We start from the raw sequence: 25,096 nt of genomic DNA, 5'->3' as shown, positions 1-25,096 counted from the left end.
TGGCCTTCGAAAAGCACGGCATAAAGGTACACATCTGTAGACATACGAACGTTTCCGCTGTTGCTATGTAACTTACATAGTACCTCATTTCTTTACTGTGCAACATTTTATACACAGTGTATATATAAATAGCATTTGTTCGTGACAGTAATAAATATATATATATATATATATCGTACATTTAATTCTCTATATGCCGTTATACAATTCGTGTATATAGGGCCTCTATCTTTAAGTTAAAGAGAGATACCTACATGGACTTTATATGTTGTAATCAAATACCTAGCCGAAACGTTGAAACTAAATGCAATTTGAAAAATTTAGAGTAGTCCTCGTGAAGGAACACAAATGACGTAAAGTATCTTCTGTTTTTGTGTGTGTTTAGGCTAGAATTAATCCATGTTGATATTATACCCATATACGACCGAGTTACTGCCCAAAGTTACACAGTTGAAACTGGGTTTACAACTTTGAATTCTTCCACGAGTCCGAAGAGGTCGGAGGACTAGAGAAGTGTTTTCTTTCTGCGGACAGACCACACCCCCTTCCATATATTGGTAATATCCATTTTAGATTTGTAAGTCATATCACATAAAGAAATACAAAAAACAGCCATTAAAAAAATATTAAGAGCTTACATTTTCAATAGAGGCATGTTATACAGCGCATACAGCATACGGCATATATTTTTACACCATATCCGTAACAACAACAGCACAATATTGAACAGCGTGATACAATTTCAACATAACTCAATTTATTATTTGGTGCAGACATCTATAGTAGCGTGTCTTAATTTGATCAATTTACAAATTTAAGGTTGATTATTATTCGGTAATCTGTTGATAAAAATTGCCTACAAATTGGTCGATTAAAACGCTAATCAACTTCATTAGACCGAACAATGACCGAAAAACAAAAGAAACCTACGATCGCTCGGGTGTATTAAAATCGGGTCATGTATTGAACGCCGTTGCGGCATAGACACGTTCGAAGTTGAATATGGCATTGAAAGATACACTCACAGAAAAAAATGACATATGATGCGAAACATCATATTGCTTTAAATATACAGCCTCCGATCAAGTCCAAGGGAAGAAAAAAAAAAAAGAGTTTGCATACTTATCAAGGTAGAGCGAGAATTTCTGTGTGCACGTCTATATCTACTCAATTATGAGTCGCCTTGAACACAGGATTTTTAGTTAATTAGATAACTTTTACAACGATACCCTATAGATGCTATGTGGTTGGTCGATGCTGCAGGGGGTAATTTATTATCATTATCCGAACTAAAAGATAGGGGGAAGACGGAGATGTACGATAAATGATTGACAAGTCATTATATTAACCATGTAGTCCTCACGACATCGGCACTACATATTATTGTGCTTATGAAACAAATTGTAGCTATGATAAATATTAGGAGCCAACTTAAAAAAAAATATATAACAAAAAATTAAAAAATATCAGCCAACAACAAATGGCTCTGTTTTATGACAATTGTTAAAAAATATGTTAAAATTCAATTTTTATATTTTTTTATATTTTTGTCTTATAACCAATTGACAAGTCTCAACACGTCTTGTTGCCTACATGTTCTTCCGACTGAGAGCTTTTAATGGCCATTGAGTCCGCAATTCTGGACATTTACTTTTAGACCCAATCTTTCAGTAATAGTTTAAGACCATGTGTGTTGGGTTTAGACTCATGCCATTAGAATCAATTTACTTTAGATCCTCTCTTAAACAATATACAACCACATGGGGCTTAGATCCACCTTTACACCCATTCCTCTTTTAGACCACTCCTTTACCGTAACACTCTACAACATTACTTTTTTTCTGTCTTTTTATGAACTTTCACTTCATACTTTTTATATGTCATATCGTCCATAATATCGTATCACACCATCTATTATACGGCATATACCTAATGGAACAAACCCCAGTCTGATTACGATTAATAGAAAATGAAATATGTTTCAGTCTTTCTATCTTTTTTACTTATTTATTTATTTATTTATATATTTCGGTAAAATAGGCGTCATGACAGATCTAATGTAATAAATGGTGTCATCACTGAGAGCTGATTAGCAGTGCATGTAACCCGCGTCTGCCATCAACAAATGGCTCTGGCTAAAGGCTTTTTCTGTTCTCGAGCATATACGTCACATACAAAAAGTCAAACGATTAGAAATGGGTTACCTTACACTGTTCGAGAGCCTTCAAGTACTCCAGAGATAGCGCGCGAAGCACTTTGTGTACGTTCGCTCACAGCAACTGTGTCATTGCAGGACGGTAGCTTCATTTGAAGTGAGCCAATCGCGTTGACGCATCAAGGGGGGAAATAAAAACTATAGAGCTTCTTAACTAAGGGAATTAGTGAGGAGAGGATTTTGTAAGGCTAAGGGTACATGCTTGACTCTTACACCCGAACCATTAACTTCACTTGCTTTCAGGGTTTGCGAGAGATTAAAAACAAAAACAAAAAGAAGAAGAAGAAATAAAATAAAATAAAAATCACGGTACTTGTAACTCCGTCGTCCCAATTTTCGATCTCAGAACGACCGAAGATAAAAAAGTTTATTAAGTCAATCCGGTTTTTCTCTGGAGGATGACATTGGTTTTTCCATATGGTCGATTGCATCGCTAGCTTCAAGGAAAGTCTTACTTCGGTTAACCATTAATAAAGCAAACCTTGGCATTGTCTTAGTCCGTTGATGTTCTATCAAGTGGAACTATACTTTCGTTTATTTGTTAAGGAGTATAGTTTTGCCGTTGTTCTGCTTCAGTGCAGGTAAGTCAGAGAGATTCTTATTCATAACTATTTAGGTATATCGTCTGTAAAGTAGATTTGGTTTTATTATCGTATATCTTCAAAACTTACTATCCAGACCCGTACACATGTATGGGTGCGACGGGTGCTTACCAACCACCCACCCCCCACCCCGTCCCACCATTGTTAAAAGATCCACATTTTCCTGGGTAGAAAATGGTCTTTCGTTCTGTGGGGGAACGTTTATACTAACTGCAGTGTCAAATGTTCCAAGACAATTTCCAAAACAAATTGGTTTCGAACCATAGCAACTATAGTAAAATTAAGCACCCTTACGTATGCAAAAATAGACCCCTTCACTTACGTAGTTGTCCGATCTTCAGTAAAAAAGGCCACCCCATAGCAAATACTGCGTATATACGGGCCTATCATTTAGATACGTAACATGTGTTCATCGATTATAGATGAATTGTCAAAAGTGATATGTGGTTAGTCAAACATCACATAGTTACCTTGCTTTAAGTGTCTCAGTGGCTTTAAGTAGAACGAAGGGTATACTCAATAGACGGACTTCGAAAGGTTTCAATCTGGTCTGACAAAAACAAGATCGGCCCCAAATCTTGCACTCATCGGGTTTTCGGAACAAGGAACGCCGTAGGCGTCAGCTCCCTGCCGGTACACCCAGCACATCACTCAATGCTATAGGTACCTGTGTGAACTTATTTCTGTGTGACCATTTTGCTCCAACCAGTATATTTTTCTCTGTTCTTCACAGAATATTAATTCCAAACCTTTTCCGTGTACTCTGTTTTATGTTGTCCTAGTTTTATTAAATAGCTGGTGTTCAACCCATCAAGCCAATCTGAAAATAGATAGGGAAGATGAAAAGAAAACAGAGAAGAAAACTAATTCTCTCTTAACTTGCTCAGCGTTCTCAAAATTATAAGATTTAGTATATATAAGGTCGGTATACAAATACACGGTGGAGCTGTTAACCTGATGTCCCTTAAGTATACCTGTCAGTACTGTGACACGCCCGTGGCAATGTTGAAGAAAGACATTATATATGGCCGCCATTGTGCACACCAGTTTCCACGATTTGGTCTGTACAGTATTTATAGCTCATTATACTATTGTGCATATTTAAGTAAGTAAACGAAATTTCCTTTGGTCATAAATGTCATTACCGTTAAGGATCCATCTCGTTGAAACCATGCATGCCACGAAAAATCCCCCCCCCCCCCTAAAGTAAAAAAGCCAAGCCAGTTTGACGCTGCCAGTGAAAATTGTTCGAATACTTAATCAAGATTTGCATTTTGGCTGTATTTTTTTTACATTTTATTTTATCCTACGATTATAATGAGAAGGTTAAGAAGATAATGGCCTCTGCTAAAATCTGATATAGGCCTAGTAGAGATGTCGAAGGATGTGAATTCACGAGTAAAAAACTTAGTTACCATGGAAACATATACTATTGACAGATTGTGAAGATCTGAAGTTAATGCGAAGCATGACGCGATGTAGTACACGATGGTCATTGAGAAGACCGTACGGATAGAACTGTGACTTGTTTTTGACAAATATCTCTTGGTTACAGAGGTCGTGCAGCCAATTGTCTCTATAGAGTAGTTCACCTGCATGCATGGTAGAGAGTACTATATGCAATTGCTAGAACAATTTCGGTTAATTGAACTTCGTTTACCCAGTTCCGGTCTCCCCCTTCCGCACCACTCTTCCCCACAGGATATATACATGCTGATTGGAAGTAAATGTCTTTATCGCCTAAATTTGACAAACGAGAGAGGCGATGGACAAGTAGAGAGAGAGAGAGGGGGGGGGGGGAAGAAAGTAGGAGGATACATCTTTCGAGTTCCGGCCGTAGGATTCACAAATGATTTCGAGTAGTTTATAGAATCATGATTGATCTCTAGAGTGAGGTAAAGTATGTCACCAAAAACAGAACTACCAAAATTCGATACAGGTGGCAAAATCCCTACAGTGGAAAAACGACCTTCCGAACTGGTTTCGAACCTCTGGACATACAATCAGCGTCCATAGCTTAGTTGATTAGGGGGTCCGCTTATAAAGCGGGAGGCCCGGTTTCGATTTCTGGGTGAGCCGTGGAATTTTTTTTCACTGTTCCGGATTTCCAAAAACATTACAATTTTCATTTATATATATATATATATATATATATATATATATATATATATATATATATATGTATATATATATATATATATATGTATATATATATATATATATATATATATATATATATATATATATATATATATATATATATATATATATGTACACAATATATAACATATATTTATGAAATTTAAATATATATACTACAATATCAATTATATATATATATATATATATATATATATATATATATATATATATATATATATATATAAATAAATATTTGACCCTACAACGACAACAAATACAAGAATAAGATACATTCATCACTTTTGTTGCATTATGTTTCTATAAGAAATGTTGCCGGTGTTTTTGTGTGTGTGTTTTCGTGTAACGGGCGCTAGAGGACATTCATCTGCTTGAGCACTTTACTCCCACCTTAAGAAACTATTTCCCTGAATCATTAAATCAGCCGTGAGAAAAGGAAAAAAAAAGCAATTAACTTTGAGGTAAAAAAGGAATACCTTACTGAAGTTTGTTTTATTAACACCTGCAGATCTAACGACAGCAATGTCTAGTCTTAAAGATATTATGCACTTAAGAAGATGCCAGCGGAATTGATATATACTAACCTTGCTTATGAAGTTATCAATTCAGAATAATATAACGTTTATGCAAACTACCAATTCACTTACTATGTTTTATGCCCACCCACCCCCCCCTCTCTCTCTCTCTCTGTATATAGACTTCCTTATCTTCAATTTATAATTCGATGAAATATGTAAAATTGCATTTATTTGTAGATTATCGGAGTTAGAATGAACTTATCAATTTCCTCATTAGTATATATTAACGTGTACCTCTTTCTCATAAAGTTGTTGCCTTAGGATGTAAAAGACCATAGAATATACACCCATGAGAAAACGCAGTTCCACTTGAACGGAAAATGAGGACATTTCTTTTTCAGAATGTTGATGGGTAATTTTCTCAATAATTTCAAAATGACTGAGTATGTGATTTGGTAATTTGGATGTCATTGACTTCTGTTTAAGAAATGAATATAAAATTAGGATGGGAATGTTATTTTTTCTCTCGAAGAAAACAGTTAGTGTGTAGTTTGCAGGAGAGATACGTGATGTTAGCGTTGAATGTTTTAACTTTATCCAGAATACGTCTCTGATATTCTTTGGCTATTTTCTCGGTCTTTTAATCGAAAATAACAAATCCTCTTTAATACTATACGATTGTAAACAATTCTTTTCTTTGCTTTTCTGACAATTTATGCTTGACAAAGCTCCACATCGGGATACGGTATGGAAGCCCAAATGTCTCACCGTTATAATCACATGTGAGCATTTGTAGACGGGTAGGGAAGGGGGGGTGGGGGAGGGGAGGAGAGGGGATTGTTGTAAGCTGTATATCGAATAGAGGAAAAAATTCGTAAAAACGTTATCCACCGATCTTATTTCGATAGCATTACAGACTTAAAGGGAGGGAAGACTCGCGCACAAAGAAACGTCTGATGCCGGTAATCTGACCTAGTTTCGAATGAGGTTTAACAAAAGTGTTAGACACCACCATCGATACCAGAAAATACACACACAGCTTGCTACCGTCGGTAATTAGACACTAGTGTACAGTCAATACATGCAGCTATACGGTCAATACCCACAACACAGTGTACATAGCAGCGATGGACATCTCAGGTCCAGATAAAAGATAACAAGGTATCACGTTTCATTACTGTCTGCATTTTGTAGTGACAAGAAAAAAACTTCACTTGCAAGCAACGGAAAGACTTTTTTTCAGGGGCGGCACGCGGTTTGGGGCGAGTCTTCAATGCCTTTAACAATAATTGGATAAACAAAAGTCAAGTAGGCCTACTGTTGAGACAATACACACAAACTGACAATTATACCACTGACGCACACACACACACACCATAACACCAACCTCATTTACCCTTCACTTGAAAGGCTTAGCTATACAAAGCGTACACAAAAAGCACTGACGCGAGCAAAGCAATCTGTTAAATGCACTTATGTAAAAATAAACCAAAAGCTTATCTCCGATATAAATGCGTTTTCTTCCCAATTTCGCATTTGGCGACTTAATTATTTACGTAACTTTACTCCGTAGACAGACATAACTAAACAAATAGAAACAAAAATTGTCATCAGGAAATGAAAAAGAACGAAGCCCTTTTCCGGTCCGTTTTCTTGTCTTTCTCTCTCTTCATTTGTTTCGTTTATAGTCGAACGCTACAATATTTTAACATGATTGCTGACATTGCGTCAGACTTTCTCTACTTTTGTGATTAGATAGAGGACATCACTCTCCAAAATCAGGCGACCGAAAAGCGAGGATTGTATAAACATCTTCTTTTGTTTCGTATATGCGACGCACATAAATACATAGGGCAGCTATTCAATACACTTATCGCGTAACCGATTCCATGCTGCTATTTTCTGTAACATTCCCTATTGCGATATAGATGGTTGTTGTTGTTGTTGCTAAGAGCGGTAGCACGTAATAAATTGGTTCTAACCGAGACTAAATACATGACATCCTAAGGTAAACATTACGACGCATTTATCTCGCTAATACACTGCATCGAATGACGTTATAAAGTTGGGGGCAAAAGAAGAAGAAGGAGAAGATATCAAACATATCGTCTAAATCCGTGAGTTAGACTGAAACATCAAGTTTTCAAAAACCTCGCCAAAATAAAAGCTATAATAAAGAGCATTGATTGTAAAAGTTTGGTCTGCAAATGTCAACGTCAAATTGTAGCTAATGATACAAATTAATGAAGTGTTTCAGAAAGATGTCAGCAAAGAGTTTTCACACCTCTCAACGTCAGGAATAATTTCTGTTGGAGGTAGTGAGATTGATCCCACTCAAGTGTAATGATGATATTACTAAATCAGCTGTTTTCAGTTTATTTTCTCCTAAAATTCATAAAACATTCTGAAAATGCGACTCTTCAAGACAGAAAATGCTAAGAGGACGTGACTTTGACCTAAAAATGCATAATATCCACAGCAATGTTGTTAAATAATGAACTTAAATATATATATATATATGCATATTAATTATTATTATTTTTATTAAACATTGAATAGAATCCAGACTCCACCGGGATTCGAGCCCGCATCATTTACCGAAGACAAGTCTTTCAAACAGTAGAGTTCGACGAAACGTAAAGAATTTCGTTCAATTGCACCTCATTACACTGGTATCATCGATTACTTTACTCAGACAACTGTGCCTCGACTTCACAGCTGATTAGCTGATTGACAGTTAGTAGCAGAGTAGTAAATATATATATATATATATATATATATATATATATACAAGGGCGTAGGAACCGGGGGGCGGAAGTATCATTCCGCCCCCCCCCCCCCCGCTTTGCAAGTCAGAAAACCCCTTTTTCATTTCCAAATGAGAAAAAAAATCTCATTTGGAGCACCAAATTGCATCTAAGTCCAGGTGAAAATGCAAAACTATTTACAAAATGGAGTGGGTGTTGAAGTGTGCTATATTGTACCAAATTGCATCTGAGGCCACCTGGAAATGCAAAAAAATTCCAAAAGGGGAGGGGGACACCCCTCCCCTTAGACCCCTCCCCCAGGCCGGCCATCAGTCTTCAGCCCCCCACTCAAAAGTACCTTCCTACGCCACTGTATATATATATATATTTATATATATATATACATACTATATAGATAATATCTTTACATCTATAAATCTTTAATATTTGAAAATTGCATTGTTTGTGCGCTATGCAAAGATAGTTTTTGTTTACGTCCATCATTTGAGACTCCTCCCCCCACCTCCTCCCCCTCCCCCCAAATAATGGTAAAAGAAAGAAAGAAACATTTGGCTACTGGTCTGCAACATAGTACACATGACCTCTTTCTCTCTTTCTATTTCCCTATCTTTCTCTTTTTCTCTGTCTGTCTTATTCCTATTTCTACATTTAAAGGTTGTTATAGTCATTTGACATTTTTGATAAATGTCTGCTAAATGAAAAACAAAAAAAAAAACCTACCCCAAAAACAAAAAAACACTTGCTTGACAGGTTTGAGTGGACTAAAACGCCATAGTTAACCATTTAGTTTTAAAGTTGAACTTTGGATATAACTGGTTTAATAACCCCCACCACTCCAACAGAAAATGTAATGACAGATGGTATAGTAAAGCGTGATATGTCGTTCGTTTCCTTTACTAGATCATTTTGCCATGCAAAGAAATAAGACGTGCTTCAAGTAGCAGAGAATTAACATATTTAATAGTAATATGCAGTTATTAAGGAAAAAAAGGTGTAGGTAGCATGTAGTCGGTCAGGTTGTTGTATTTGCCATGAGTGTGGATATAACTTTGTACTCAATATCTTTGCATGTATGTGTGTATGTGAATATATGCATATATACATACATGCGTGTATGCATGAATGTGTGTGAGGATGGATGGATACAAGCATGTATGTGTGTGTGTTTGTATGTACTGTCAGTTTGTATGCATATAAAGCGTTTTATAAAATATCAAGCAAACTGATTGCATCTCTCTTTTCTGAATACTCAGAACAACCAAAACAACAATGTAAGACCTTACTACGCTGCAAAATCACGTGGACAGTGTTTGAGACACATATAACTACTCCTAGGGCTATATTTGAACGGTTGGCTCACAGTTCGCTGATTTGAAAATATGTAATTATTCATGTAAGCATATTTCAATGCACTACTGATCAAACTGAACTTTACCAAAGAGCAACGTGGTAGGTGGTCGAGGAAGAACCTGTATTTTTAGTTACCTTCAATCATCATAATAACGTGTTGAACTCAAATGCTAATAAGCAAACATAGGCTAATTATGTCTCGTATTAAAAGTGTGGTAGGCTAGGCTTTACGTCGTATGCTTTTATTGATAAGCGAAATACTTTTTAAAAACGATTTTAATAATCTATTACAACGTTAATACAACATAATGGTTTATGTTCGAAAATGTAAGGACACATCCGCAGCTAAAGACATCAAACTGCAAACCAAATCGTATTGCTTACATATTTTCAGTCATAAATCAGTACATACACATCTTTCAATCAAATAGGTTATTCTAACCTTACTTATTACAGAATCATCCACATGTATGTTAAATGTTTATTCAGCCTCTACTTTGAATGACAACCTGTCGAGTTCAGTAGTCTTTATTTTATATCCCAGGGGTGCAATCTTATCTGGAACATTTACCTCTTGTTTGATATTATCTATTTGGCCACACGACGAAACTTAGAGGCCTAATGGGGCGTTCCGTTCGAATATAATTCTCATAGAGCTAGAGAAAGTATGACACAGATATAAGTCTCACCGTGAGCGATTTAGTCCACAGGGTAGGGTTTTTTCTTCTTCTTCCCTTTATTCTTATTGGTTCGCTAAATCTCTTAACGTATTTTGAAAGTTATCCCGTCATGAAGGCCTGTAAAAAAACTAGGCTGAATCGATCAGAAGGCTGAGGTAATCCGGACTAGATCCTATACAGCCATCTTACTAGCTTTTGCAGGAAGGGGGAAAAGAAGAAAAGGGATTTATTTACAAATACTGTCTGATACTGTTTAAAGGAATGATTCCTTCGGGATATATTTCATCTGGTATATCTAACGAATTTCCCTATATTGGTTCATCGATCCAGTTTTTTTTTTTTTGGCGAAATAAACTTTACTTTAAGTTTTGCCAAATTTACAGGCTGAGCGCTCTTAGAGCATCCTAGTCCGGGCTGTGTCAGTCATACACCCTTTCTAGTTTCTTTTTTTGTTAAATCTAAAGTAAACCAAAAGGGGTAATACAATATATATGTCGCTAGACGAACTACTGTCATTGCCAAACAGACACACATTTCTTCCGTGTCATTTATCGCACTGAAAGGTCTGCTGAATTTTAAAACGTCAGTTTATTTTGGCGAACTAGCCTTATTTCAAGTTATGCTAAATTTACAGACTGAGCGCAATTACAGCATCGAAGTCCGGGCTGTGTCAGTCATACACCCCTTCTAGTTTCATTTTTTTTAAATCTAAAGTAAACCAAAAGGGGTAGTACAATATATATGTCGCTAGACGAACTATCGTCTTTGCCAAAGAGACACCCATATTTTCCGTGTAATTTATTGCAAAGGTCTGCTGAATTTTAAACTGCAAATAAATCATCTGGGAAATACTGACTAGAAAATTATGACAAAATTTGTAAAGATCAAAGAAAATTATTGTCTGAAACGGGATTCGATTCAATGACCTCTGGTTGCAAGTCGTGTGCTCTGCAAACGGAACAATCCAACAATTAATTGGTGGCGATTTTCTGTTGGATAACTCAAATATTGTAGAATATACCGTAATATATATATATATATATATATATATATATATTCAAAAATTATTGGCCTGAAGTTAATGAAAAGTATTAGTTTACTTTGTAGCTGAAAGATGGAACATTGAGGCAGTTTTTTACGCTTGATCGGTAATTTCATCAAACCGATAATGTATATTGCTCAAAATCATATCTGTCTTAGATTTACAACAGCATTAACTTAATGAGCAACTACTATTTCAGAATAGCCTTGAACATTCCGCCATCCAGAGACTTTGATGGATTAGTAGAAAAATCATGTACAAAAAAAAAATGGAAATTTTTCCAAATTTAATCTTTGACTTTACTTCGTTTTCATTTGAAAGTTTGGTTTTAACAAATCTACTCAGCGAACGAGGTTTACTTTATAAATAGATAAATCAATTTTCAGCATATTTTGGGTAAAACTTTTAGAAAATGTTAAAGTATAAAATGGCATCTTGCTCTCCCCTCAGCCACCGTTCCCCATGTACCAATCACCTATATTCTCTTTGAACAAACATGTGCACACTCACCTTATACTCACAGAGAACACAGTTGCTACTGTAAATCTTAAAGTTTTGTACCAAAAATAAAAACTGGATCGTGCTATTAAATCGGTAACATGCGCTATTAGGATTACAGTAAGAACTGAGGATATGTTTCATTCCAACAGATTCAGTTGTTGGGATTTGTTGGGATTACACATATCCTCAGTTCTTCAAACTGTAAACCTAATAGCACATGTTACCGATTTATCAGATTTGTCAGCACAATCCATTTTTTTTCTGTGGTACAAAACGTTCAGATTTACAGTAGTTAGTGTATATCTCTGTGTGAATCGGCTGATATACTTTACTCATTGCACCGAACATTCATGTATCGAGTTCACATTCATTCATAACGTACAGCTCAAGTTGACAGGAAGCGTTATCAAGCATGAACAGACCGTCACTATATATGATTGGCAAAAAAATGACTAGTCGAGCAAACGAAAGATACATTGTTACTGCATTTTGTATTTCAAAATAATATAGAAAATGTAAACTGCTTAAAAAGAGATTTCCCTTCGGATTTACGTGCCAACAAACCTCAGTGATACGTTAGTCCAATCATATCATTTGTTATCAAAAATAAAAACATGTGTTTTTTTCATATATAAGGACAATTTGTCTGCATTAAGCTAATGTAAAATGTGTGTAATTTCATCCTCTGCATGTAAAGTTAGATCCCCTAAATTCTTATCATGGAAATCAATTGTAGTATCATGAGCAAAAACGAATAAACTCTGCATTTGCGGATGATGAATAAATGTTGTTAATAAACAAAAGGAAAGTTGGTCTTCAGTTGTCCCAAATTGTAGCGCACCTCCATCTCCATTCCACCTCCCCTCCTCCCTATCCTACACCTCCAAAACCATCTCTCCCCCACCCCACGACCACCCCTTCACGGTCATATCACGCACGCAGTCTTCTGTCGGTAGGTATATCATAGTTGGATACATTGCAGATGTTCGTTTGTCTAATTCGACAATTTGCGTTTACACCTCATATTATATTATTTGACAAGAATGTTGCCGCATAATTACTTTTTTTTCTTTCTTGGTCATAATGTGGCTGCAAATATTGCCACATAATGACTACGATTATTTCGTGAATTCATTATGCGGCAGTAAAAACTGCATAATAAAGACAATATCATTTTTGTCCGGAATTTCGTTGGTCGTGATCGCTTGTTTACGAAGAAAGTCAAACACATATATAAGAACCATCGTGCCCGTTATTTTGTTTCTTCCTCGTTTAATACCCCTTGCTGCTAGCCCTTGCTGTTAGCCCTTTGAGCGATTTTATCAATTCAGTGGGGATCCTGCTTCTGTGTTATCTTCGACTGATTTGTCAACTCAGATATATATCCGTCACCAAAGTATAATACAAGATATTCATTTCACGAATGTTCTCTTACCTGCGTTGATGACAAAACACACACACACACACACATACACAAAAAAACATGCTAACCAATCAAATCTCCGAGAGTTTCTAAAGGTTGACGAAGAGGGCTCAGCATGAAGAGTGACTTTTGCCTGCGGCAGCGATAACAGAATCTATTACGAGAGAGCTTTAGCGATTAAAGAGGTATTTGGTAGTCACAAAATAACGACAAAACTATCAGACTCTAACCTGACAAAAGCTTAAAGGGGTTTTCAAGGGCCAAAAATTGACACTTTGTTGTGCATTGCAAAATAAAAGAAGCGTATTGCTTCAGTTTGCATTTATTTGAAACAGCTTACAGCGTTTTGTCGACAGCGTTTGAAAATGTTACCAAACCATCGCGTATTGGTAACAAAATCTTACAATAGATTTAAACTAAACATCCTCCTACGTTTTCGTCCAAATTAAATTTAATTTGCGAGTCATTAAAGATATTTTTTTATTCGAAATTATTTCGTCGCCCAGACAGACATTTTACGGTAACATATATACGATTCGGTCAAAATCGGGCAGTTTCCAAACCTTTCGACTTTTCCCCAGTTATTAAAATAAAAATTGACTATAGTCGAGCAAACGAAAAATACATTACATTAATGCAATTGGTATTTCAAAATAATATCGAAAATTTAGACTGCTTTTAAAAGGGATTTCCCTTCGGATGAATTTCATTACTTCAGAACAAATTTTTTGTGCTAGGATTATAAGTTTTACAACTGACATAATTTCTCCCGCCATCTCATCTTCATTTGCCTGAAGAGAAATTTTTTTTTTTTGGGTGTGTTACATTAATAATGTGACTGCCATGACAGATGTATCGAATTTTCAACCAAGGCATATCCTTTTTGAAAAAATATAAAGAATCCATAGACCAGCCGTTAGCTGTCAATACACGTCAGAGGCTAACTGCCAGCTATAAGTACGGGCGGCTTTGTGGACGAAAGACATCTTTGATAGACTTCGAACAGGCGTTTGTCCAAAAAGCCTAATTTGTGGGGATCTGATGAAACCATTATTGTGTTTCTATAGGCCACCAGTGATGGGAGTGGGGCGGGATGTGGTTATGGGGGGGGGGGGGGGTAGACGTAACTATATCTGTGAAGTTGGTAACTATTTGGCTTGGCGGGGGAGGAGTAACTGAATATCATCTGCAGCTTATTTGTAGTATGTTCTTACTGGATATTTTAGCATATGTTTAGCATAATACTTCTATTAATACTTTTCGGTTTTCAAAGGTACAAGCAGAAAACAATTCTTACTATATGAGATATATGGCGAATTTGATATCTCAATCGACTCGTGTATTTGCAAGGCCTCCTTTCGATGTTATATTTGGCAACGACCAAGCGGAGGATAATTAATACATTATAAGACCTAGAATAACAACAAAAGGACTCCCCGCGGTTTCAATATTACACTAACATTCTCTTACCGTGTAATACGGTACATAAACATAAGGATCATCCGACCACGTGGTTACCGACCCAGGGCTCCCCACGAATCCAAATTCTTGTCAGTTACATTGAATCCTGTTTACGTTTGTAAATTGTTCCTGACCTTTACATGCCTAGTGCACAAGGAACGTGCATGAACCATGCCAATATAACCCTAGTATGACGCCTTCCAACTTTGCTAGCGCAAAGAGGCGAAAGCCACCTGATTCGTTCTAAATTTACCAATCACTTCCATCTCTTCGTGTTAGCAACATCGTTTCAAACACATTTCGTTAATCAATTGAGACACGTGTTATGATTGGTGTGGCTCGTGACTTGCTGTGCTATGAACTTAAATGTTTCTCCGCATCAATGTTGTTACAACGGGGGAACATTTATCCTCTCGGGTTCCAGTGACAAGTTTTTCACCTGATCTCTAAGTGTTTCCGTCTCTCCCGCCGAAACCTATTAAAATGTACTAGCCTGCTTGCATTTATAGTTTCTGAATCAGTTTATACTGCAGTGGCGGAGCTAGGGGTATTGGTTTAGGGGGCAGGCGCGTAGCCAGGAATTTGCCAAGGGAGGGGCGAAACTGTAGATTCGGCATTGCAGCTATCTAAGCGTAGCGCCACTATGGTTGGCGCGAAGCGTACAAAAAAACTTTGGCTGAAAATGCCTCCCAGATCGCTGGAAATGGCACTTCCCAGGCCTTGTAAGTTGCATCTTAGCATTTTCTCTTTTGTAAATACTAGCGATATCTTAAAAACATTAAAAAAAAATTAAAAAATATGCTCAAGGGGGGGGGGGCGGCTGCCCCCTTCGCCCCCCACCCTTGGCTACGCGCCTGCAGGGGGGTGAGAATGGTCTGTAGGGGCGCTTTCGACACTATCTAAGCGGAGCGCCACCACAGGTTGGCGCAGGGCGTACATTTTTTTAGTAAAGATACTCCCTAGATCGCCGGAAATGACCCTTCCCGGGCCTTGCTTATTTGCAGATAAACGAAGAATAAATAGGTGTCATCGCTATTTTGTCAGAAAATTACACAAAAAAATGTGACATATGTTAATAGGTATTTGAGGGCGCAATAAAACAGTCAATAATCGCGAATAAGTAAAAAGTGGTAAAATGCTGAAAAGGGCGCCAGCAGTCCATTTGAGTCCGTCAGGGGGGGGGGGGGGGGCATCCGCCCTCTGACTGTATAGACGCTCCGCCACTGTAATACTGTAATCCAATGCAGACAGAGACCTATTATGACTGTATACATGGCATATTCCATAAGAATTTCGGGATTGATTACATATCATATTTTGATTACAACTTTTCAATGTGACAATCTAACCTAAAAGAGAACACTTCAATTACGTCTTCATCAACAGAATGGTGGGGTACTTAAACTACTCCGAAACGACCCACGACCGTATGTAGTCAAGGTCATGGGTCTACTTCAGCCTTTATTACTTGTTCAAATTTCCTTGCAACCTTTAGCCGTCACCTGCCAACTTAAAGAATTACAGCAAACCAGAATGATGAATTTACATGATAACAGAACGGTCGGAGTGACAAGTTTCATAGCATCTGCCGAAAATTAGTTCAGATTTGATATATATTTGTTCATGTGTGATTAATACTAATATCAAACATGCCTGCATGGAATGTTGAAATTAGTAACAAATTTCATCAGAATGAATTTTGCAAACTTAAAAAAAACTTATTACATACAACTTGTTGGACACAAAATGTTTTATTGGAAGAAACGGCGCCGATTACGATCTTTTAGGGGAAGGGATTGACGGGGGGGGGTGTATAAATGTGTATTTATCAGATGGTTTGATCAGAATGTCACAATGTTACATTCCATGCAGTTACGCGGACTGCAACTTTAATAGGTATAGTCTTGATCACGTTACGTTATATTTCGACCGGAGAATGCTATGTTAATGCGAACATAATACTCATAATGGAATTCATAATGTAGAATGCTCCTTTAAGACGTACACAATACTTGTTAGGAAATCCGTCTGGGTAATGTTCCCTTAAGGCGAACATAATGCTCATAATGGAAATCCGACTGAGCACGTCGGAATAAAATGACTTTGAAAATGATCAAATCATCTTCATCTTATTGAGTGGGTTTGTAATAATACTATATATACTTCAATATAATGTTCACATCAATTATTCACTGCATGCATGATTTCACGGACATTATAATGTATATTTGTATAATGGGGTTCAAAAACAAACAACATAGTCTTGACTATATGTGCAATTATTTGAGCTAAGACTGTCAATATGTGCACTTTGATTTTCCCCCCATTCTTTCGGAAATATTAATGTTTAAGTTGCACTTAATACTTGCCTTTAATTGCCTCTTACCCTGTCACTAAATCACAAGAAGCAAGAAGCAGATCAAATATTTAATTTTCGTGGAAGTGGTATACCGTAATTACTGTACTATTCTGTGCAATCATGTGCATCGTTCAAAAGTACTTGAACCAAATGTAATGAACGTACAATGAACTTTACTGGCATAAAGTCGTAATTTTATTTATCATTTTCGTATTTCTATAATTCATTTGACAGTATTCCATAAGGTTCCTTCCACAGATGCCGACACAAACATCAATACGAAACAATAAATAAAAAAAAATTATGGCTTCAAAATTTGTCAAGGAAAAATCGTTTTGAATGTCATCTAAGGGTGCCTATAGTTCATGTGAAAGTTAAAGGACTATATAGAAGACATTTATGCCTTCACTGAGGAGTCAATGCCATTTTAAACTAGAACTGCATTTGCCTGCAAGTATGCAGTATTGTAGTGCGCGTGGAGATCTGCAGTATTAGGAAGAACTACTCGGTTAATCATGGTGTTATTATTTGGGGGGACAACACACCAGGGAGTATAGTCACGTGTAGATACCTACAAAGTGAACGCCGTGACAGGCCCAGAATAAGTTCGCTACGCAGCTAGCCTCTGAAACTGTAAATGTACAGAGACTATGTGGAACTTTAAGGTTCAACGTCCAGTCATGTATAGGTATCGTTCACTTGGCCAGTAATGCCAATATTGTAGAGCGCACGCGCACTACAATAATTAAGCCTTACAGACTCGAGCAATCAAGATATTTAGCATATGCTAAAGCTAACTATCTTGGGGAAAAAAACGGGAATAGCTAAATTATAAATATATTACTATCAAGCAAATGTTCATCTCTAAAAAGACTAAAATTCTACCTTTCATCATAACCATTATCGTTGTCAGACTAGAATCTTGAATTCAATCCAATTCAACTCATTCCGTGGTTAACCGAGGTGTAAAAATAAGTGGTTCTCACATTTGGTTCCTCTGTTAATGAATTCTCTTTGCAAGCAGATTCATATCTCCTTTGTATAGGACGACCACTTTTTCGCATTCCTAAACCAGTAAGAATAATTTAATAACCATCTTTTTAATATAATGAAAGCTGTTTAGGCTTTCGTGTAGATATACAAGGCCAACTACGCGTTTAGTCCTTCTTCTCCATATTTTTGCCTTCTTAATTATTATTACTATATTTTTTTTCCTTCAAAATCTTAAAATCGTTCGTGCTATTAAACTAATAAAACGAGTACAAACAGATTCTTTATCAAATTAAATTTTCCTTCGCTGTGAACAGTGTTCTTTCAAAAGCAACACAACAACACCGACAATAACAAAACAAAAAAAAATGATATTTTGGCTGTACGACAAAGGAGGAATAAATCGATGTTTTTCATTATTCTACGAACATAAAAATAAATAAATAAATTACACTGACCTGGAAAAGGAAACTGAAAATTATTTAACAACAAAGATACAATGGATTTATTGAACGCATTTTAATAATCAATGTGCTCTAAATATTTTCCTACAAACATATCGCTAAATGATGTTAAATATGCTACCTGGGAATTTCAATGTCTGAATTTAATTCTCTCAGTATAATTGCGAATCTTTGAGTCGGGTCCTTTTCTTGCCGTGTTATAGAAAATAGGCCAATGACTGTAACTCTCTATTTAATCGATTTACCTAAAATTCGGCTGTTCAGTGGTATAGGTATCAGAGCCTGTTTTTTCCAGTTCCTTAGCTATCATTTCATTCTACTCAGATGCTTGTTTAACAGTGACTTGTGCAAGTCATTTTTATACTGTGTGGCACATTTCATGAAACAAGTTTTTCTTATCAAAATCAGCACATTGACCATGGTGGTAACAGTATAGGAATTTGAAGTTTTAGGCACGGCACTGCATGAATGCCTAAGGATTATGTTGTACTATTTGTATATAAGTATATATGTATGTGTGTATCAAGTAACTCAATCTGCTATTGTCATTCTGAATATGTGTTATTCTATAACAGCGTTTAACAACACAATAACATCACTATATTTCAGAGAGTGGCCCGCGACCGATCTGAAACTTCCTTGCGACCTAGTCTTCGGTCTATCCAGTAGCTCATCACTAATCTGAACTATATATAAAGGTCGTAGCATAGATATCTAGCCTATAGCAATAACGCATAGTGGATAAGTGATGATAACCTTACACGGTTCAGGACTTGTTTCAAAATTTATAATGGCGTATTATATCGACAGGAAGGACTAATGTTATAATGGCAATTACGATGTTATTCACACAATACTCTGTATGCGACTGGTTCCTATAATGTAGTTTATTGTCGGGAACAGAGCATCATAAGTAATTATAGTTTTCCAATAAATCTAACACATATAGGCCTAGCCTATAACCCACATCAATATTCTATAATTGCAATATAGAGTAATTATATAAACGTCCTTAATACTTGTCACCCTGTGGTAATGTTAGCCTTCCTAAGAGAATGCTTTTGTATACATTTAATTAGTTCGTAGCACTTTCTGTACTGACTGTTTCACACCTGCGTAGGTTGCACAATTGTTTCGTAAAGTGAACTGTAAGATATAGGGCTAACCTTTGTAGCCTATCGAGACACATATAGGCAATAGCACTGTTCATACTTTAAAGAGGAGGGACCGGCGCGAGACCTCCAACAACTACAACCGCCCTCTCCTTCTCTCTCCCTCCCTCCCCTCTCCCCTCCCTCTCCATCTCCCTCTCACCCTCCCTCCCATTCCCTCCCTCTCACCCTCCCCTCCCATCACATTGCACCACATCCCACAGCCTATATATTGAGGTTATCGTTATGTCATACGCAATTCTGAGCAGTTTCCATTGCCTTCATTCAATAACACCCCGCCGAGATCCGCGACCGTGAAGATTTTTATTAGAGTGAGAAAACACCACCAAGTTTATACCGTGTATCTAGTTATGAATAGTTTCTTAAGAACAATTCCGTTCACAATTATTAGAAAATATAGTACAAAGTTCATAACTACTTTACTGGCGTCAGTATAACACACATGTAAGTACATTCACTGCCTACGGCTGTTTGCAAACGCCGCCAAACAGCGTGAAACGCTGCAGTCCTAGCCTGCTTCTTTTTTGTGAGAGAAAACAAGTATAATATCTTAAGAAGTTTCAATTAAGACCGGTTCAAGTGGTGTGAACCGAGAAGTTTTTAAAAGATAAATCCTCTCCAACCTTAACCATGCTATACTCCAAAGGAGTAACAAAAACTTTGCAATTATTTGGAACTTGGGAATTTGGAAGCACATCATAAATTGATCGTGGTGGTGTCACGAAATGGGGGCCCAGACTTTCCTAAACGGAATCGGAACATATCATTTGCATAAGCTGCAATGGCTACTGAAGCTGTGGAGCATTCAGTCGAAATTGCGATATTGTAGGCATGGCTGAAAATGTGATGGATTGTCCATGTCATCATTTTTTTTTAGTGTTCGTGTAGTGATGAAATTGTATCTATATATATATATATATAAATATATATATATATATATATATATATATTTATATATATATATAGGCCTATATATATATATAGGCTACATATATACATATATATATATATATATATATATATCTATATATATATATATGACATACATCGTGATTGCACGCGGACCAGAGCAGTGTACGAGATCATGTTCATACCATTTTAAAGTCGAAATCTTCCAAACATTTGGCCCGTCCACGAGAAATAATGACCTTATTAGAGGGTGCAACCCTTTGTTTTATCTTCTGCCTATCCAATTGTTTATATATTTCCTATATAAAAAACGTTGCCCCTTTTCCTCATTTTCTGTGAAACCTGTCTCGAAGACTCGCTATAGGTTATGTTTATTCTATTTTAATTTACGTCAGTCTGTCATTGACAGATCTTACTATGCTTCTGTTATGGTCTATGTTTGTCCTCTGCACGAAGTTGGAGGACACTTGTCAATGACAGAAGATAAGACTATTCAAACACACAGTAAGTTACTCCTTGAAGTCAAAAAACCTCGATATTAGACGTAGCTATATATAATTCTTGCCAATCATACATGCCGTGTTTAATTATTAATATTTTAGAGGTTAAGATAGGTTGGGATGTTACGGGAAGGAGAGGATGCTCACTTTTAGTTGTTATGCTTTTTACATGCCATCCGTCAGCCTTTGCCCCAAATTTTGAGGTGCTTAAAATTGATGAGATCTGTCAAAACACACTTTTCCTAAAAGCAGTAACTCTCCAAATTTCTCGCATACCTTCAAGAGAGTTCAAATTAGACAAGACTTAGTGACATACAAAGTGACAGGGACGGGTTTGAATGTGGCTGTGAGATAATTGCGAATACTACAGCATGAGTACGTGACCACATTTGGACTTTGTCTAGCAGAGTTTAATGGAATACTGTTGACTTTCGTAAGAAGGACTTAATCTAATCGATCGTCAACTTAAATAACCATACAAAATATTAATTCCTCCCAGAAAAAAAAATTGTTTTACCTTTCTTCGAATAATAATGTATACCGATATAGATCCGGCTTTAGGAATCACAAATGATTTTCGAGTTGGTTAACATCATGTTTGATCTCTAGAGTAAGGCAAAATATGTCACCAAAAACAGAACTAGTATTGTTCGATACAGGTGTCAAACGCCTACAGTGAAATTACGACCTTCCTTACCGGTTTCGAACCTCTGGACATACAATCAGCGTCCATGGTCTATAGTTGGTTAGGATGTCCGCGTACAAAGCGGGAGGGCCGGGTACGAATCCCGGTGGAGGCTGGAAGTTTTTTCACTGTTCTGGATTTTCCTTCTCATTACGTTTTCATTTATATATATATATATATATATATATATATATATATATATATATATATATATATATATATATATATATATATATATATCTATATCTATATGCTTGCGTGCGTGCGTGCGTGCGTTATAAACAAAGCCAGCTGGTTTAATTTTGTTCATACCAAGTTCACTTAACCATGTGATTACACCCGTGACATAAAAAGTCGTTCCTTTAGCCTTCATTTTGTACTAAAACTTTACACTTACACAAAAGTTCGTTTGCCCCTTTCGTTTTCATCTCATACGCTTGAATTGTTCAATAAATGCCAACGATCGATCACTTTAAAGTCTCAACTATATAATAGTCTAGAGAGGATAGTTTCCACATTTCTTAAGGAAATTTTATTTGAGCATCGTGAAACATAAGCGTGAGATTATAATATAATCGCAAATGAGGCATCAAGGGACCGGTTTTTTATTTCGCCCTTTAGGCAAAGAGCACAGAATATTATTCAAGAGGAACTTTAGACACATGATACATTAGTGGACATAGACGGACAACATTATTGAAATTAGGTTTTCTATTTAAATGGTTTAAGTGTTTTTGTTACTATCGATAAAATTCGATTCATCGATAATCTAGAAAGATGACCGAAAAGAGATACAACTGCTCTCATTATCGTACTTAGTACGGATACTTATAAGCAACTCTTAAGAAAACAAAGACAAAGCTTCTTTTTTTTCGACGAGATGTCTCAAAATGTCAAAAACCGGTCATATAACAGTTTGCCATTTTTGACCGATATGTGACCTCGTCAAAGAGCCTTCTAAGACTTCATATTTGTTTTTCTCTAGTATCACTGTTTCTCTCTGGTAACAAGAAAAAGTTAAAAGTGTGTAATAAAACACAAGGCCTATCGGGGCTTCCTGGGTGGAAATTAAGGATGGGCAGAAAAGTTCAGGCCTTACCAAAGCAAAAAAACAGAACTGTTATTGGAAATGGTTGCCAATATCCTCCATGTCTTTGTAACATGCAGAGCACCATGACTGCCCCCCCCCTTCCATCCTCCTCCCACACTCCTACTCCCTTCGCATCCTCTCCCTTTCCTTCTCCCTCTATCCCCACCCCTCCCCCACCCCTCCCCAATAAAGGGAAGAAGTAATGTCCATTTGTTATTTTGATTGTTACAGGTCAGCTTCCATGGTTTGAAGTGAAAACTTAAGTGAACCAATATCGCACCTATTTTTTTCTATCCAAGAAATTTCCTGCCTTCATGCTTTATGGCAACCCATGGATGTTGTTTGACCGTTCATTGTTTTGAAAAATATGATTTTTTTGGGGGGGGTAGCCCAGATTGAATGTATTAATTAATTACGATTTTCCAAAAACAGCGTTAGTTTGCACGTATACGACGAAACAATTTCATGATCTGCATGATACGTCCCAAGATTATCTTAGGAATTATTTAAAAAAATTAAACGTAGCAAATACAACATATAGGGCTTGTCAACTTGCGAATCTAAAAGGTAAAGGTTTGGATATTAATTTCATCGGTTCAGACTCGTACCTAGAAGAATAACGAAGAGAATGAAACCCATAATTTTTTCTAGGTTCGTTTTTCGGTAAAAAATAAATAAAAAAATAAAAAGGTGTAAACTTGACAATATATCGTTCAATATAACTCAAAAGATGATCAAATTATGTAGGTTGATTGCGTGAACCTCGTAAACCGGACGTCAATCCGATTTTTCTAAATTTTAATTTTCTGCGATATCTAGGATTGAAATATAAATAAGACCATGCATTGATGTATATATTTACTACGGGTAGTATTTTTTTCTTTTTCGATGGTATAAGACATGCATCAGAATATCTATGGAAATTTTCCGTCCATTGGAAGATGGTCACGGTGGATTATTCATGTAACCAAGTTGATGTGTTATTTTACGGACCAGATTTTACCCCCTAAAGCAAGCAATCAAGGGTAAAGGAAAATAAACTTTACCGGCTGGTTGTCTAACGGACGATTTAATTACTTCCAAAAATCTGCGTTACCGCAATATCCGGTTTGTTGACAAGCAAATGACGCTTGACTATTTACTTTTCCGCTAGAAAGTCGCTCAAGCGTTCAGCAGTAATTCGTCTTAGCACACCCTGCCCTCCCCCCCCCCCCCCATGTTGATCTACGTTTCATGTACAAACAATATCATTCAGCCTGTCATTCATCGCAAACATAAAGAATGTTGGAGTCAACATTCAGGGTGAAATGACATCGTTAATTAACAGCAAAGTAGGACGTGATGGAACTTGACGATCCTACTTAATAACCTCTCCCACCCCAACCCCCCCCCCCCCACACCCCCAAGCCATCCCCGTCATCAAACAATGATTCAACTCTTTCCCCGCCTGCTTTTCGCCATCCTTTAATTCTCTCCCATCTCCTCATCACTCCATTTCTCCTTATCATCCTTCTCCACCTTATCCTTCCCATCTCATTATCCTCGTCAGCCTCCCATCCCTCCTCTGCTCAAGTCGTTATTTCTCTCATTATTCTCCTCATATATCTTCGCTACCGTAATCCTCCCTTGTACTCCTTATTCTCCCTGTTCGCCTCACCCCTCCCCCTTTCCTCCCTCTCACCCTCTTTATCCCCGCCTCCTCCAATTTTCCCTCCCTCTCCCTTTCGTCTTTTCACTTTCCAAGTCGTTATACTCCCGTCCGTTCTATCACCGTGATCCTCCAGTCCCTCGTCGTCACCATCATCCTCCCTATCCTCCTCGTCTTCCGCCTCCCCTACCTCTCCCCTGCCCTACCTCTCTCCTGCCCCTCCCTACCTCCCCTCCCCTACCCCCATCCTCCTCTTCCTCATTCATTCCATCCTACAGAGTCATTGTGCACGTGAAAACTTGCCACAAGTTGGTACCACATGTGATTACGCTCTGACTTACGTCATCTCGCATTTACACTGTATATCGTTTTAATCTTTCAACTTTCGGTACTTCTTTCATTTTAAATCAGTTTGAATATTATTCTCAATCGATTTCTTGTTTGTATCTTATCGTGTTCATCAATGCAAAGCTACAAACCTGTTGACTGATTTCTATCAAACTGTTGTTGCCGCTCTGTTCAATGTAATAAATACAGAAACGTAGTCGCTTGTACGGTG

At 37.0% G+C, this 25,096-nt stretch overlaps 1 protein-coding gene across 3 annotated transcripts in view; it reads left to right on the top strand.

The window, feature by feature from the left end:
- LOC139958645 (corticotropin-releasing factor receptor 2-like) overlaps window positions 1-25,096 on the top strand; it is a 178,802-nt gene that overhangs the window by 90,456 nt on the left and 63,250 nt on the right. Inside the window, exon 1 of one of the 3 annotated variants that reach the window (XM_071955878.1) lies at window positions 2,163-2,796. The exons of the other annotated variants lie outside the window; for them this stretch is intronic. The gene's annotated coding sequence lies outside the window, so the exon portion shown is untranslated. Of the gene's footprint in view, window positions 1-2,162; window positions 2,797-25,096 lie in introns of those variants that run through there. 3 annotated transcript variants of the gene reach the window in all.

This window comes from Apostichopus japonicus, chromosome 18 (genome assembly GCF_037975245.1).
Source record: "Apostichopus japonicus isolate 1M-3 chromosome 18, ASM3797524v1, whole genome shotgun sequence".
Classification (NCBI taxonomy): domain Eukaryota; kingdom Metazoa; phylum Echinodermata; class Holothuroidea; order Aspidochirotida; family Stichopodidae; genus Apostichopus; species Apostichopus japonicus.
Note: the sequence above shows the minus strand (reverse complement) of the source record. Positions and strands in the feature narration are given on the sequence as shown.